Source organism: Diceros bicornis, chromosome 19 (assembly GCF_020826845.1).
Source record: "Diceros bicornis minor isolate mBicDic1 chromosome 19, mDicBic1.mat.cur, whole genome shotgun sequence".
Taxonomy (NCBI): domain Eukaryota; kingdom Metazoa; phylum Chordata; class Mammalia; order Perissodactyla; family Rhinocerotidae; genus Diceros; species Diceros bicornis.
The window spans coordinates 29,890,899-29,908,992 of NC_080758.1; the positions used below are offsets into that span (position 1 = coordinate 29,890,899).

At 44.4% G+C, this 18,094-nt stretch overlaps 1 long non-coding RNA gene across 4 annotated transcripts; it reads right to left on the minus strand.

Moving 5' to 3' along the window:
- Positions 1 to 306: 306 nt before the first annotated feature.
- Positions 307 to 18,094, minus strand: LOC131418591 (uncharacterized). Of its 4 annotated transcripts, none has more exons than XR_009222925.1 (5): positions 17,858 to 18,094; positions 15,468 to 17,148; positions 10,359 to 10,532; positions 3,451 to 3,559; positions 307 to 2,817 (listed from the first exon to the last, which is right to left on the minus strand). It is a non-coding gene; the product is annotated as an uncharacterized LOC131418591 (long non-coding RNA). The 4 variants fall into 4 exon arrangements; XR_009222924.1 differs by lacking the exon at positions 17,858 to 18,094 and having other exon boundaries at positions 15,468 to 15,531; positions 16,571 to 17,851; XR_009222922.1 differs by lacking the exon at positions 17,858 to 18,094 and having other exon boundaries at positions 15,468 to 17,851.

The following is an 18,094-nucleotide window of genomic DNA, read 5'->3' on the forward strand; positions in this document are numbered from 1 at the left end:
CCCTGTGCTAGCATCTCTTACCAATCCTCCTCTCTTTGCTGAGGAAGATTAGCCTTGAGCTAACATCCGTGCCCATCTTCCTCTCTTTTATATGTGGGATGCCTTTCACAGCATGGCTTGATAAGCGGTGCATAGGTCCGTGCCCAGGATCTGAATCTGTGAACCCCAGGCTGCCAAAGTGGAGTGACCGAACTTAACCGCTATGCTACTGGGCCAGCCTCAAGATGATGTTGAATTTTTGATGGGACTTTTTAAACACGAAGAAGGGAGAGTAGTCTTTAACAAAAGGGCTTCAGAAGACAAAAATCAGATGGTCAAATGAAGAGAAACTTTATTTTGAAACCCAACATCTAGTAGAAACTAATGTCCTCAATGAAGTATTCATTCATTCATCTTTTAAAAATGTGATGATCTACTATCCGGCAGTCACCGTTCTGACATCTGATGATACAGATAGATAGTCCCTTCTCTGTTAGAACCGACATCCTCTAGAGGAAGAGACACACACAGGCAGGGTTCACTTTGCATGGTGCTGATATGCATGAATTTCAGGTACCACAGCTCAGTTAAATAACATCAGTCCCCATCACATGGTTCAAATTACAATTACCACAGTAAATTTACTCTGAGCATTTGCATAAGTACAAACTTTGCTGCTAGCTCTTCTTACTCCACAAATCACCAGGTAACTGACAGATGCTCATCATGATCAGTAACCAATCACGTGACTTCTTTCACAGTCTGCAATGATTGATCACTGTGACTCTGTTACTCAGTTTATGTATAGACAGCAAAGCATGTAGTCGGGTTGACTCCTTGTCTCCCAGTGATGAACCCACATGACATTTTACAAAAATGAATTATTGCAAAAGGGAATGGGCAACAGAGATGAAAGTGCAATGAAGAAATGAAAAGTGATAAAGCTGGAAGTGAAATGCAAACAGAATGTAAGTGGAGTCATAGAAGGAACTGCTGCCTGTGGGAATGACGAAACTGATGCTGTTAGAAAGATGCCAGATGTGCAGCCAGAGGAACTGAGTGACAGAAAACTTACCACATAAATGAAGAAAGTGGTGTTGAAGAAAAGGGTGAAAATGTCCCTGAGGCAGTGACACAAGAAAACACTGCAAATTAAAGGAACTTTTGTCAAGATTTCACAACATTGAGAGCACAAGGGATAAATGTTAGAATCTGATCGAAATTTAGAGAGGCGTATGATGATTCACCAAGGCATAGAAAAGCTGCTTGATCTGTATCGTAAATTATGCAACAAGAAGGCAAACACTGTTCAAACTGCCCTTGATAAGTTTTTACAAAGAAATCAAACACTTTAATTCTCACTGTTTCTAATCTTCAAATGACAGTATACTAAGTAAATATTAGTTTTTCTATTTTTTCTTTTTCCTATACATTTAAAACTGACATTTTCCAACAAAATGAAAAAAATTTTAAAGGTCACAGCACAGTCATTATTAATCTCATTGATTATTGAGATCACTTTCCATGGTTTCAGTTTGCACACTCACTATGACACTCCTGCACTGCCAAGGAAAGTGAGCACTTCCTATATTTAGTATGTCAGGTGATAATAAGTGCTAAGGAAACAAATTAATCAGGTCAAGAGAAATTGGAATGCCAGGTGAGAGAGGAATTTATATTTTATGTAGGGTGGTTTATGGAAGGTGCCTTTAATAGAGTGACATTTGAGCTGAGACTTGAAAGAAGGTAGAGAGTGAAGCATGCAGATATGCTGGGGAAGAAGCAGAGGAGTGATACAATTTGACTCACATTTCCAAAGAACTGTGGTTGAAACAGGAAAGCCAGCTAGAGACTCTAGCAATGGTCCAGGAAGAGATGATGATGGCTGGGGACAGGGCGTAGTGGTGGCGTGAGAAGTGTGCAGATTATGGATATAACTCAGTGGTGTGCAGGGGAAGGCTTGGATAGGCTCATGAGAGCAAACTGCTACATTTTCAGGAATTTTGCAAGGTGGTGGTTAAACTGTTAGTAGCTTGAAATTGGCCACGTGGGGAGTGTTTACATCCCAGAAATTGGCAGGCACTACAAATAAGGCTTTTTCTCTTCTTTTGGAGAATCAATTGTTCAACATTTGCCATCTCACCATTGGACATGAGCATGTTGAAGGCAGAAATGAATATGGGACATAAGAGAAAGAGAAATCAAAGATGACTCCTAGGCTTTTGAACTGACAGCATGTGTACCATGAGCAACAGGGTTGAAAAGGATGCTGGATGATAGAACGAATGCCTTCGTGACTGAGAGATTAGAAAAAACTTCCTGGGTTTGAGGAGCAGGACATTTAGGCAAAGGGGAAGGAGAATAATTTTTCTTCTTAAAATCAGAATGGGGGTTCATTTGACCTGAAGAGGAAATAGAGCAACTCAAAAAGGCTGGGGAGTCAGGGCTAGACAGGAATCCAGAAGACAGAATAACTCTTGATGCATGGACATGAGTGTGTACTTCATGGCCAATTCCCAAGGCAATCGATGAGAGATATTCTAATGTGTGTTGATTTGACTTGTTTCTCACTTTCTAGGGAGATGTCATGAGTCAGTCCCCAGTGCTAGGTCCCATGGCCCCTGCTCAGGACCATGTATGAAGACCCAGCTCTGGGGGCATCAAGGACTGGGAGAAGGAGCAGCAGGAGTGTGTGAGCAGGCAGATCTCCAGGGAGGGGAGGCATTTGGAGCAGAGTCATGGAAGCTTCTGGTAGGCTCCTTCTCTTAGGCTGGGCCCCTCAGAATGAATGGAGCAGCAGAGATGGGGGTGGCACACAGCAGGCAAGGAAGGAAGAAGCTGTGGGAAACATGTCCACATTTAATTATCTGCTCATCATTACAGAAACGTTCCCTGTGTGCCTCCTATGTCCCCGGTGCTGTTCTCCTGCTGAGATACCTGCAGTGAGAGGACAGGTTGACCCTGCGATAGGACTCTGCCACCTCAGCCTCCCTCCCCAAGTCCTGATCCCCTCCCCATCCCTTCCACTCTGTCACTCAGAGGGTCAGAGCAGGTACAGCTCTCAGAGCAGCATCAAGGACTTCTCAGCATTACTCTAAAATGTGGATTCCTTTAGACCCATGCAGCCCGAGCGTTCAAATAATCTAGAGATGGTCTCCAAGGAAACCACCTACTCTGCTGACCTTCAATAAGCCTCCCTCCGCCCACTTTCACTACAGGACCCCTAGGACTCTGTGGACACCTTTCGAAAACCCTTGATCCAGCCCTCCTCCTGCAGGACCCCACACAGTTCCTGGGATTGAGAACCTCTGAGAGGGATCCAGAATACTCCTGAGCATATTGAGGGAGGTGTGTCACCTTCTCTTAACTCCATGTGTGTCCTGACCCTGTGTGACCTGTGGGCTGGCCCTTTTACTGACCTTCCCCTTTATGGGACAAACCTTGGCCTGCCCCCCCAGCCCTGCGACTTACAGTCAGTCCCTCCATTTCCTATGGACATAGATGGCAGAGACACCGATGGCCAGCAGCAGCTTTGTGCTTAGGAGGAGGACTACCAGAGGGACAGCAGACAGCTCTCGGCCTGGTAATCAAGGGACAGGAGGAGCCATTAGAGAGGCCACACAGGAGCCATTCCTAGGGCCTCCACTTACTCCATCTGAGGCTACCTGGGCCATCAACATTTGGAAGCTTTTGAACCTACATCCTGCCCTGTGCTCAACCTTGAGGTAGAAATTAGGGTTAAGATGTTCCTCATTCTCATTCACCTCACTGTCAGGATGCGAGAGTTGTCCTCCTGGAGGGAAGCGCGGAGAAGGTGTACTCAGTGACCTGTAAGTGTGTCTCCTGGTTTACTTACTTAATCCTCATACCTCTCTGGAGCAGGTATTACTATCCTCATTCTGATGATGAAACTGAGGTGTAGAGAGTTTAGGGAAGGTCACAAGATTAGTGGGATTCAATCCTAGGGAAATCCATCATTGTTGTCTGTAGAATGACCAGAGACCGTGCCTTTGGGACCATGACAAGTCCAAACTCTCAGGGTCCGAAGAATGAATGTCCACACAGCATGCAAGTGGAGTGAGGACAGGTTTCACAGTGGGTGAGAGAGATGCAAGGCTGCCCTCATTCATAGCAGGGGTGAGGCTGGATTACCCCATGTTGTCAGGAGCTGAGGGAGCCCTCACGGTAGCTTGATCTCATGAGACCTGCTGTCTGGAGAACAGCCTGGTGAGTCTAGGAAATGGGGTCTCACGCTTGGAGGGGCTTCAAACAGAATCCGGCCCACCTTGACCCGAGGGCTTATGTCAGCTGAAATCTTTCTGTTAGACTCAGAAAATTGTATCTGGGGAAGTATGTTTGAGTTCTTTGCATTTTTACAACGGGCAGTTTTTGATTTTAAAATTAAAGAAATATATTAAAATAATTTTTTATAAATGAATTTATTCTAAGGAAGGAGAGGAGACCTCACCCTCTTTTGCTCCTGGGGTCCTGGAGGATGACAGTTCTCAGGAGCGGATCTCTGGGACTTTCTCTCAGGTGAAGAAGCTCCATTGCCCAAGTTTGCATCTCCTTCTGGAGGGCAGCTTGCATCAGAAGACGGGCTGAACTGGAGTATAGGGGCTCAGCCCTTTCCCATCCATTGAAAACAGCTCTGAAAGACCACCCTGCTCCCCAGCTCTATGAGAGCACGAGTCTTTGTTGTGCCTGGATTGTAGGTCACCAGCTCCCTGTCCCAGTCCTGCCCCTTCACCCCCACAGGCATGCTGACCCTGGCCGCACTCCACACAAAGCTCCACATTCTCATGTCCATTTCAGTCTCTTCCCAGTATACTGACCTATGGGAGTTCATCTGGGAGTGGTCTGGAAAGCCAACTCTAGATGCAAATTTGAACTGGATGACTGGGCTGGCTGACCAAGAGGATCCCAGCACTGGCAGGAGGTGGAGCACGGGAGGCCCTGCTCCCCCTAGTGGTGCAAGTGTTCAAACTTCACCAGTGGTGAACCAAGGGGGAGAGAATACTTTGGCATCAGGCATTTGAAATTGAGTTGGAAAATAGTAATTATAAGGACTATGTAATGGGATGGCTGTTGCTGTGGCATCAATCCTTTGGAGAAAGACAATGAAAAGTAAGAGAGATTAATCACAAGGGAAAGATCAAGTGTGAGAGTGAGAGCATTTCCTGGCAGCATTGCAGAGTCTTATCTCCTAGAGCCAGAGGGCAGAAGAACTGAGGATGGGCCCAGGACACGATTATATTAGCAGAGCTACAGAGGAGGCTGAAATCTCAACTTTAGTGGGCTTGTCTGACAGAATAGGGCCCTGATGGGGACATATGGGCCCTGAGATGTGGGACAGGGACACATGGGCCAAAGCACTCAGGAATCTTCAGTGACTTCTGGGCGCAGAAGACAAGGGCAGCAGCACACTCCTTATCTCCAAAAATGGCCTCTCCAACCACAAAAAACACAAAGAGGGAAAAGTCAATCTACACAAAACTGGCGCCCAGTATTAGTTGAAGAGAAAATGCTAAAAGTACAAAATATCTGAATCAAAGAGAAAAATCACCAAACCCTAGTGCACCGTCTGTCACAAGGCTGCCATCCCAGCCTCACCCAGCCACCAGGAAAAGTGACAAGGGCAGCTAGCAGGAGGAGTTATTTGGAAATCCCACCACAAATAGTAAATCCACATTAAATTTAAGAATATTGAAAAAGTGTCTGTCCTGCAGTTTAGAGCACAGAAGGGTTTTCAAAGTATGCCTGATTGAAAAGGGCTGGCACAGAATCCTCAGAATCTCTGAATATGTGACTTACATGGCAAAAGACACTACCCTTGTGATTCAGGTAAGGATCCCAAGATGGGGACATTATCTTGGGTTATCTGAGTGGAGACAGGGTAATCACAAAGGTCCACATAATTGAAAGAGGGAGGCAGGAGAGTCCGAGTAGGAGATGTGATGGCAGAGTCAGAGGTCAGAGTGAGGTGGGGCCTTTACCCAAAGAATGCAGCCGGCCTCTAGGAGCTGGAGAAGACAAGGACACGGATTCTCCCCTAGATTCCCCAGAAGGAGCACAGTCCTGGCACCCACTGTAGACTTCTGACCTCTACAACAGTAATATAATAAATATAATAAATAAAGTAATATAATAAATTTAAATCCACAAAAAGTGTGGTAATTTATTACAGTGGCAACAGATACCTACTACAAGGAGGCTGGGACATTTTGAAAGGACCGATGTGACAAAAGGGACAGGCTCAATTTAAAGTGCATAACTTCTGGGGCAAAAAGGCAGAAAAGAAGGAAGGAGTGCTGTTTGGTGAAGGGAACGAGGAAACGGGGTGGGGGGAGATCTAAGATCCTTAAAGACAAAGAGAAACAAAAAACTCAGAGGCTTCAGAACCTTTGTCCCACTGTCAAAACCAACCAACCCAAACTCCAGTAACACACCTGGATTACGCTGTACTGAGAGAAGAGAGGGCCGTTAAGCTAGAAATATTGTAAAACACCCCAACAACATAAAAACGAACCCAAAGATGTGCATCCTCACACCAGACCCATTGGACCCAGGACTGCACTGGCCAGAGCACTCAGATGCCCGGGGCAGGCTGGGCATCCCACTGCAGCAGGGTGATAGAGGCATCTTGCACTTTGCTCCAGCCCGCCAACATGGACAACACAAAAACCAGTTCCAGCCTCAGTACACTAGCAAGCGTGCTCAGCCAAGGCACACTGAGAGCACCGGAAGGAACAGCCCTGATCTGAGCCCCACGGGAGATGGGGACTAAGGAGCAAACCCAGGCTGGTCCAGACAGGATGGTGTGAACCCACCTCTCCCTACTCTCCCCCTTCAGTACAACTCTGACCCCTAGAAACAACGCGAGGTACAAGCACAGGAGGAATCTGAAAGGAGGATGAAGAAGCAGGCTGGCCTTGTCCCTGAGGACTGAAGGGAGAACACAGAGGCCAGAGGTGTAGATCCCACTCTCCTGACTGCCCACCACAGGAGGAGATAGGGACTGGCATTAGCTAGGGTGGAATGGGACGTGCTTGATTGGTGAGCAAAAATTATCACTGATTTTCCACCTTTGTAGTCCTTAATCCCTTTTAATTTTGTTTCCAGGTCAGTCATCAATGTGGCCTCTTACTGGCAACAGAGGCAGTGGATTTTGTAATCTTAGGGGACGTAATGAACAAGACAACATGAGATTAAATCAAGCACAAGAGAAAATGATGCAATCAAGAGACGCAGTAAACAGGAGATGTGTGAGGCTGCTGGCAGTGTTATATGGCACATTCTTTTACCGTAAACTTTTTTTATAAGTAGAAAAGTACACTCTAAAATAATGACACAAAGTACAATGTAGTAAATACATAAACAAGTAACATAGTCATTTATTACCGTTATCAAGTATCATGTACTGTACATAATTGTATGTGATTTACTTTTATAAGACTGGCAGAGTAGTAGGTTTCTTTACACCAGCATCATTACAAACACGTGAGTTATGTGTTGCACTACGGTGTTACTATGACAACGATGGCACTAGGCAATAGGAACTTTTCAGCTCCATTAAAATCTTATGGGACCACCATCATATATGTCAACCATCATTGAAGGAAATATTGTTATGCAGTGCATGACTGTGTCTGCAATATGACTCTTCCCCTCATTAGACTCTAAGCACTGTGAGGGCAGGGATGAAGCTCTCATTCACTACTGTAAGTAAGTGCCAGGAGCGTAGTAAGTGCTCAATGAATGTTTGTTGACTAGATAGATAGATGGATGGATGGATAGATGGATGGATGGATGGATGGATGGATGGATGGATAAATAAACAAGAGAGGGTACGTGTGCTATGGGGGTAAGGAAAAGGAGTAAATACTACCAATGAGAAAGCAGAGAAGACTTGGAGGTAGTGACTTTACTTTCAAGGGCCCTCACATCTGCCATTGGGCTTCAGTCCCCCCATCTGCAGGGAAGGAGGAGAGTGACAACACCAGGGTGGGCTACAGGGGCTGGGTAGACACGGGCGGCCTGCTGTGTGAGGCTGGATGGCTTGGGGAGAAGTGGGGAGATTGGAGTCCTCTTGGGGTGGTCTGAGGTGGGCCAAGGTGCCCACAGGCTCCCTCAGGCTGGGCCCCGTGCACACTGGGGGAGGCTCATCTCCTCTGGGTGGAGCCAAGCCATTCTTCTATCTGATTCCAGCGCCAGCAGGAAATGGGTCTCACCCAGTCTGTAAGCTCCAGCTCCTACGGGGTCTGGGGCCCCAAGATCCCTCATCATGAGTGTGGGCCCCAGCCCTGGCCTCACGGGCTGAAGGAACAGAGAGGGACAGAGAGGCCTTAGCTCTTCAAAAAAGGGACATTGATTGTCCCGAAAATCCAAGCTTTGCTGCAGGGACCCATTATCATTCACCCTCACCCCATCGTCTTAGACAGGCTTACCCCAGCTTAGACAGGCCACTCCTGTCACTCTGCTGCTCCACAAACAAAGACCTATCTCTCCCCAAGACGACGACCCAACTCCTGGAGGGCAGGGAGCCTTTTCTGCCCACTTGCTCCATGTCTGAGTCCGCGGGGCCCAGCACAGCGCCTGACACAGAGTAGCCTCTGAACAGCTTTGCTAAATGAATTCATTTCATTATCAGTTTCTTCACTCCTACAACAGCTCTTGATAGACCATCAGTTATATGCCAGGCACCATTCAAGGCACTGAGCAACTGAGCAGTGAGCAAGACAGATTTCGACCCTCAAGGAAGCTACATTCTAGAGGGAAGACTGAAAATAAAGGAACAAATGTGCAATGTCATTTCAAGGAGGGTTAACTGTATGAAGGAAAATAAAGGAGGCAGGGGAGAGAGAGTGCGGGGGTGTATTTGGGACAGGGTGCATAGGAAGACCTCTGGGGGAAGAGACATGTGAGCTGAGCCCTGAATGAATGAAAGAGCCATGGGGAGATCTGGGGGAAGAGCTCCAGAGAAGGAAGGTGGCACGCAGGGTAGGCGTGAGCTGGGGTGTCTGAGAACCAGCAAGGTCACTGTGTGGGAGTAGAGAGGAGGGAGGCAGACAATCATGGGAGAAACCATAGGACCTGGTCTTGTAGGCCGTGGTAAAGAGGTTGAATTGTAATCTGTGTGCAACGCATCGGGGGATTGAGAGCAGAGGTGTGGCAGGATCCAATTTATAAATTAGTTAACTAACTCTGGTGGCTGTGGGGAAGTGGGTAGGAGGGTCAGGGAGGAAGCCAGGGGAGGAGAGGAAGCCTGAGGCCCCTGCAGCTGTGGACAGCTGGACACAGGGTCTGGATCTTGGGGTAGAGAGATGGGTGGTGGGGAGGGGGAATAGACATTTGCAAATTGTCATCATGTGAACGGTTTCTCAAGACACCGCATAGGATGAGACCAACTCCAGAAGGAATGGAGAGGAAACAGAGGGAGGGTCCAGGGCTGTGATCTGGCTCTGCCACCAATTTGCAGGGTGACCTTGGGCCGTCTCTCTGGGCCTCAGGTTCTACAACTGGACATGGAGGGTTTGGGCCAGGAGATCTCTAAGGACCCTCTTCCCCGAATATTCACAAGCCTGGTTTCCTCTCCTGCACTCGGGGGTCCCAGGCCTCACTCGCACGCGGCCGCTGAGCCTGCCTCCCAGGCACAGGGCCGGGGTGAGCATCATGGGTGTCCGACCCTGCAGCTGCCCAGGGCCCACACTCAGAGGGGCTCACACTTGATTTACTGCTCTGCTCTCTGTCTTGAAACACTTCCTGAGTTTTGAACAAGAGCCCTGCATTCTCAGTTTGCACTAGGTGCTGCTAATTATGTGGTCTGTGCTGCTACCTGCCCTTGGCCTTCTGAGGTGAGGAGAGGCAAACTACCCCAGAGGGAGCAGGCATGATGCGGGCGGTAGGAACGCCCTGAGGTTGCTATGTGCCAGACTGAGGACCCCTGCAGGGCCCCTCTGTTCCATCCGGGTCTCTGATATCACCAGCAGCACCCTGCCACCACCCCTCAGACTCTGATACCCCACGCAGTCCCAACACACTTCTCTGTTCCAGGAGCTGAAGACTCAGCCACTACGGATGGACTGGCTCCAGTGACCCCCACAAACACAGCAATGGGAAATGGTGGGTGAAGATCAAGGCCTTAACCCCAAAGACTGGCTTTGATGATGGGCTTTTAGGCACAATGCACTTAGGTGGGTTCATGGGTGGGGGCAGGGGAAGAACGTGACCGCAGCGAGAGGAAGTGACCTGCTCGAGATGATGCAGCCAGAGAGACCAGCAAGCCAGACGGCACCAACCGGGAAGTTACCGCAGGCTCGTTTTGACTTCAGAGAAAGGACTTTCTAACAATTCCTGCTGTCCCACAATGAAACTCTCACCTTCTGAGGGGCACTTCCCTTTCCAGGGGTGTGCACGTACAGGCTCAGGTCAGGGACGCTGGAGGAATGCGCAGGCTGAGCAGCTGGACTGGAGAAGTGTTTTTCAAACCAGAGGCCACAACGCAATCGTGGTCACGAATCAATTTAGTGGACCTAAAGCAGCAATTGTTAAAACTGGAAAAGAGAGGAGAGGAAAGAAGAGACGAGAAGAGAAGAGAGGAGGAAAGAAATATCTGAGTTTATCCCACATAGTGAGGGAAAGTACTGTTTCTTGAAACTTTCAGGATGTGTGTGTTGGTGTGTGTGTTGGTGTGTGTGTGTGTGTGTGTGTTTGCACTGGATGGAAACATAAAATGCGTTACTAGCTGTGGGTGGTTCAAAAAGGTCCAAAAATATTGAAATCCTCCAGAAGTTGGTCTCTAAGATCCTTTCAACTTTGCAGTTACGTGAGGCGAAATACTGAGATTTTATGTATGAAATTATGAGATGAGGATTCTAATATTCAGTTATTTCTTTTTCACTCATTTACTTCACATTTACTTAATACCTCTTCTCATCCGGATTGGGTGCTAGGGACACAGAGATAAATCAGAATCACTTCCCGCCCTCGAGTTGGTGATGGAGACAGACATTGAAACAGACAATTACAGCACAGCGGTGGAAGGGCTTCAATCAGCACTGGGCTAGGATTGGTGCATATTTCACCCGACCCTATGAGGGAGGTGTTTTTCTCAGCATCATTTTGCAGATGAAAATATAATCATCCTCAAATGATTGCACACAGGGCTAGTCAAGGATGTTCCCCAATGGAGCCATGATTTGAAACCAAGACCACCTGAGCACAGGGCTGTATTTTTAACTACTAGACCACTGTGTGAAGTGCAGGGTGGGGAGTGTGGAGGTTCAAGGAGGAAAGGACTGATTGGGGAGGGTGAGGTCAGGAGAAGTGGGACAGCAGAAGGGACCCTTGAGCTGTGTCTTAAAGGAAGAATAGGAGTTTTATGGCTTCCTTTCCTTAAGGACATACCAGAAGCCATGCTGAGAGTAGGAATCACTGTGGGATTTACAGCAGGCAGATCTGTTTTGAACTTTAGTTCTAGCTTTTCCTAGCTTTGTGACCCTGGGCAAGTCACCTACCCTCTCTGGGCCTCCATTTCTTCGTGTATTAAAGGGAGTTGTCATGCAATTATAGATCTTAGACGTAATGCATCTAGCCTTAGCACAGTGCCTGGAAAATACTAGGAGCTTCATACTAATTACAACACATTGATGAGGTTTCCTGAGTTTGAATCCCAGGCCTGACCCTTACCAGCTGGGTAACTTTGGGCAAGTTGCCCATCTCTCTGTGCCTCAGTTTCTTCATTTTTCAAAGGGGAATAATAATAGTACCTACCACATAAGGTTAGGAAAATAGCACAAATCAACACCTGTGAAGTGCTCAGAAGAGTTTCAGGCACAAATCAGGTGTATGATAGAGATTGGCCAGTGTTGATACTTCTATGTGCTACATGCTGTGATAAGAGCTTTATCATTTTATTCATTAATTAGATTAACAAGTGGTTGTGGAGGTTTGCCACATTCTAGGCTATCTTCAAGTTGCATCTGGGGATCTCAATTCGTTTAGGTCATGGCTGGAACCCTGAGTGTGACACTGAGTTTGTTTTCTAGGGGCAGGGGCAGCAGGGACAGGATGGGGGTGGGGTGACATAGGTGGTGAGAAATGAGGCTGGAGAGGTGGAACGGGCCAAACAATGAAAAACACTTTATGTGATGTCATCCTGTAAACAGGGGAGAATCGTGGAGATTTTCAATCTGGGGAAGTTTTATTCTTAGAATTTCTGACTCTCCAGTTGAAAATTGAGTCTATGTGTCAATGTCTTTGTGATTCCAAGGAGGTTATAGTCCTTCGACTTCATGACCCTTAATGTCTCTCACTGGCTGTAGTTAGATGCAATGAAAATGGCCACAACAGGGCCTTCTTGTTTCAACTCCAACATGGAAAGAGCTCGAAGGTCATTAGTCCTGTCCTTACAACAAGAAAAAGACAGGAAATAGTAAGTGTTGGAGAGGATGTGGAGAGAAGGGAACTTTCATACACTGCTGGTGGGAGTGCAAACTGCTGTAGCCACTATGGAAAACAGTATGGAGATTCCTCAAAAAATTAAGAATAGTTCTACCATATGATCCAGCTATTCTACTGCTGGGTATTAATACAAAGAACTTGAAAACACCAATGCGTAAAGGTACTGCCTTTATTCACTGCAGCGTTATTCACAATAGCCAAGACTTGGAAGCAACCTAGGTGCCCATCAAGGGACGAATGGATAAAGAAGATTAGGTATATATACACAATGGAATACTACACAGACATAAAATAGATGAAATCTCGGCATTTGTGACAACATGGATGGACCTTGAGGGTAATATGCTTAGTGAAATAAGTCAGAGGGACAAAGTCAAATACTGTATGATCTCATTCATAAATATATCATAACAACAAAAACAAACAAACACATAGAGACAGACATTGGATTGATGGTTACCAGAGGGGAAGGGATGGAGGGGGTGAAAGTGATGATTAGGCACATGTGTATGGTAATTGATTGTAATTAGTCTTTGGGTGGTGAACATGATGTAATCTACACAGAAATCAGAACGTAATGATGTACACTTGAAATTTATATAATGTTGTAAACCAATGTTACCACAATTAAAAAAAAATAAAAAAGAAGAAGAAGAAATAGAGAATCTGAAAAAAACAATCACAAGTAAACATATTGAAACAGAAATCAAAAATCTCCTCAAAAACAAAAGTCCAGGACCCAGACAGCTTCTCTGGTGAATTCTACCAAACATTCAAAGATTTAATGCCTACTTTCTCAAACTCTTCCAAAAAATTGAAGAGGACAGGACACTTCCTAACTCATTTTACAAGGCCAACAATACCCTGATACCAAAACCACACAAAGACAACACAGAAAGGGAAAATTACAGGCAAATACCACTGATGACATAGATGCAAAAATCCTCAACAAGATATTAACAAACTGAATATAATAGTACCTTATAAGTATCATACACCACGACCAAATTGGATTTATTCCAGGGATGCAGCAATGGTCCAACATCCTCAAATCAATCAATGTGATACACTGCATTAACAAGAAGAAGAATAAAAATCACGTGATCATCTCAGTGGATGCAGAGAAAGAATTTGACAAGATTCAATATCCATTTATGATAAAAACTCTCAATAAAATGGGTATAGAAGGAAAGTATCTCAACATAATAAAGGCCATATATGACAAACCAATAGCCAACATCATAGTCAATGGTGAAAAGCTGAAAGCTATTTCTCTAAGTACAGGAACAACACAAGGGTGCCCATTCTCACCACTCTTATTCAACATAGTGTTGGAAGTCCTAGCCAGAGTGATTAGGAAAGAAAAAGATATAAAATGTATCCATATGAGAAAAGAAGAAGTAAAACTGTCACTATTTGCAGATGACATGATTCTATATATAGAGAACCCTTAAGAATTCATCAAAAAGCTATTGGAAATAATTTACAAATACAGTAAACTTGCAAGGTACAAAATCAACACACAAAAATCAGTTGCATTTCTATACACTAATCACAGAGGGCCAGAAAGAGAAATCAAGAATACAATCTCACTTACAATAGCAGCAAAGAGAATAAAATACCTAGGAATAAATTTAACCAAGGAGATGAAAGACTATACCCTGAAAACAATATGACATTTTTGAAATGAATTGAAGAAGACATAGAGAAATGGAGATATTCTGTGTTCATAGATTGGAAGAATAAACATAGTTAAAATGTCCATACTACCTAAAGAAATTGACAGATTCCGTGCAATCCCAATCAGAATGCTAATGACATTTTTTCACAGAAATAGTACAAAGAATCTTAAAATGTATATGGAACAACAAAAGACCTTGAATAGCCAAGGCTGAGAAGAAAGAACACAGCTGGAGGTATTGCACTCCCTGATTTCAAAATATACTACAAAGCTATAGTAATCAAAACAGCATGGCACTGGCAGAAAAAGAGATACATAGATCAATGGAACAGAACTGATAGCCCAAAAATAAACCCACACATCTAAGGACAACTGATTTTCAACAAAGGAACCAAGAACATACAATGGAGAAAAGAAGTCTCTTCAATAAACGGTGTTGGGAAAACCGGACAGCCATGTGATAAAAGAATGAAAGTAGACCTTTATCTAACTCCATACACAAAAATTAAGTCCAAATGGATTAAAGACTTGAATGTAAGACCTGAAACTATAAAAGTCCTGGAAGAAAACATAAGCAGTATGCTCTTTGATATCGGTCTTAGCCATATCCTTTTGAATATCACATCTCCTTAGGCAAGGGAAACAAAAGAAAAATTTAAACAATGGAACTACGTCAAACTAAAAGACTTCTGTAGTGCAAAGGACACCATCAACAACATGAAAAGACAACCCACCAACTGAGAGAAAATATTTCCAAATCATATATCCGATATGGGATTAATATCCAAAATATATGAAAAACTCATACAACTCTACAAGAAAACAACAAACAACCCGATCAAAAAATGGGCAGACAATATGAACATTTTTCCAAAGAAGATATAAAGATTGCCAAGAGGTACATGAAAAGATGATCAGCATCACTAATTATTAGGAAAATGCAAATCAAATTTATGATGGGATATCATCTCACACCCGTCAGAATGGCTATTATTTAAAAAGATGAGAAAAACCAAGTGTTGGAGAGGATGTGGAGAAAAAGGTACCATCATATACTGCTGGTGAGAATCAAATTGGTGTAGCCACTATGGAAAACAGTATGGAGGTTTCTCAAAAAACTGAAAATAGAAATATCATATGATCCAGCTATTCCATTTCTGGGTATTTATCCAAAGAATATGAAAAGAGTAATTTGAAAATATATATGCACCCCAATGTTCATTGCAGCATTATTCGCAGTAGCCAGGACTTGGACGCAACCTAAGTGGCCATCAACAGATGAATGGATAAAGAAGATGTGATATATATATATAAATATACACACATACAATGGAATACTACTCACCCATAAAAAGATGAAATCATGCCATTTGTGACAACATGGATGAATCTTGAGGGTATTATGCTAACTGAAATATGTCAGATGGAGAAAGACAATTACAATATGACTTCACTCATATGTGGAAGATAAACTAACAAACAAACAGGTAGAAATGGAGAACACATTTGTGGTTACCTGAGGAGAAAGGGCATATGGGGAGGGTGAAAGAGTAAATGGACACATATATTGGGTGACAGGTGGAAACTACACTCTTGGTGGTGAACAAGATCCAGACTATACAGAAGTCAAAATATAATAAAGCACACCGGAAATTTATATAATGTTATTAACAATGTAACCTCAATAAAATAAATAGAAAAAAGAAAAACTCCTGGTTATTTAGCAAGCCTGAGCTCCAAAAGGAACTGTGCTACATTCAGAAAACAACTGAGTACTCACCAAGACGATACCTTGAGCCCAAGGACAGAGGCTTGAATCGGGAGGACAAAGGCCCTCCCCCAAGAGGACAAAGCCTCTCCTGATCCTGGGTAAAGTCTGAGATCTCAAAACATGAGGAGAGCAGAGCTCAGAATCTGAGAGGAGACTCACCAAACCGAAAGCAGGGAGCACTCTCAGATGTGAGGAGCACAGGGGCTTGGTGTGTGTACCTGACTTGATTTTTGGGGTCACAGTCTCTCCAGGATCGCCTCCTTTGGATCTCACTTTTCTGACACCATATATGTCGCTTGAAAACAAACTCACTTGTTAATTTATCCTCAAAATGAGTTTATTTGGGAATAGCCAAAAATGTTGCAATTTTCGATGTGCATGCTATGGAGGATCATAGACAAATCCAGAAGACAAAGGAGGGGAGCTTGCTTTTATAGAGAAAAACGGGGAGTAGAGAGGGAGTGGGGAGGGAGTAGACTTCTTAATCAAAGTCTGTTGCAGGAAAGTAACAGTGAAACTGAGCAAGGCTTCAATCTGCTCGCCACAAGACAAAAGGCCAAGCAGGCAGTGGTAGAGAAAGAACTTTAAATAAGCAATAAGCTAGCATTTCAGAAGATGGTGGACCATTGTCCTCAAAAAACTCATCTTAAAGTGGAACTGATTTGGAAATGACTCACATAAGGCAAACGGGCTTTGGGAGGGAGCTCAGAAGTGTCAAGTGATGGATGACCGCAGAGCATTGGGGGTTTCTCTATAGCAGATCTGCTGAATGCAACACTGTTGAAGAATCTAAGAAAACTTCAGTTACTTCTCTATCTAAGATAGAAGGAACAGTTTCAGCAGAGGACAAATTATTCATTCTACCAGTCACCCCGTAGCTTTCCTATGTGCAGTTCTAAGCATTATTCCAAAGCACATTGTGAGAATAAGACAGGGAGGGGTGTATGTGGCCATGGGGGCTGAAGTTCGAAGAATCTTCTGCACAGGGGCAACTGCTCAATGCTCCTGTGAGATGCTTAGTCAGGCAGAGGGCTGTCAGCAAGCTACTGTCTTTATCAGCGGTCCTCCTGCTGTTCTGCAAAGCAAGCTCAAAAACTTTGATTACTTTGTTCCCCACATTAACCTTGTGGGCACAGGCATGGTTTCATCCTAGTCCTGGGAAACTTTAACTCCTTCATCTTTGCTTTCAATCCCCACTGTCTTATGATCATTCCTCAATCTTCAGGAATGGGGTGAAGACCGCTCTAGCTGCTTCCTGTTGTGAAAGGGCGAAGATCAGGGTCAGAGTAATGAAACTGTTCTACCTTCATTTTAAAATATTTTGGGTACCAGGTGGGGAGAGTGAGATATGGTTTGCATGGCTAATATTTCAGTACTCTGATCATTGGTTTTGGAACAACATTTAAGTTTACATTTTATAATTACATAGATGACCACATATATTAGCAAAATAGACGCGCAAATTTTAGTATCCCTTTGTAATGGACCTTAATCTTTGGGGAATCCAGAATAAGAGGCCTGAAAATCAGTCAAGGTTAGGGGCCGGAATCTCTAGTGAAAGCTGATGTAGCCAAGTAGCCTGCTGTCTGATAGTCCAACAAGTACGGTAAGAACCTGGGAGTCATTAATTACTTATCCTTAGGAGACCATCTTCTGAACAGCAACTTGTGGTCTGTCAGGGATTCGTTTGTCCATTCAGAAAAGTCACTGTCTAGAGCATGACGCTAGCCAAGGTTTGGGGGATCCAGGTTGTGATGTACTTTTATGGCATGGTTTCCATTCCCTTTGGTATTTCACATACGGTCCCATCTTGTGTTTCTAGGATTTTAATAGGACTCAGTCTCCACAACAAAGATGGTGCAGAGGAACATCTGACAGTGCCTAGTTCCTTAGTTTAAGTTTTTATTCTGGGTCTTTTGGATCATCTATAGAACATAGGAAGGGTCTCCCAAAGTTAGGCCTACCTTGTGTAAGCAAGTAACCAAGTATTTAAGAGAAGCTTTTGTAGAGAAACAAAAGAAAAACTAGGTTAATGATTGGCACAAATTATAAACTAATTCCTGAGCCCAGGGGATGGCCAGTCAAGAAGACTTCTGGATGTCAGAGTCAAAGCATCTTTTGCAGTTTAAAATGTCTCCAGTGACATCATCAGGTGTTCAGGTAAACTTTTTGAGTGGCTTACCCAGCAACAGGCATGAAGA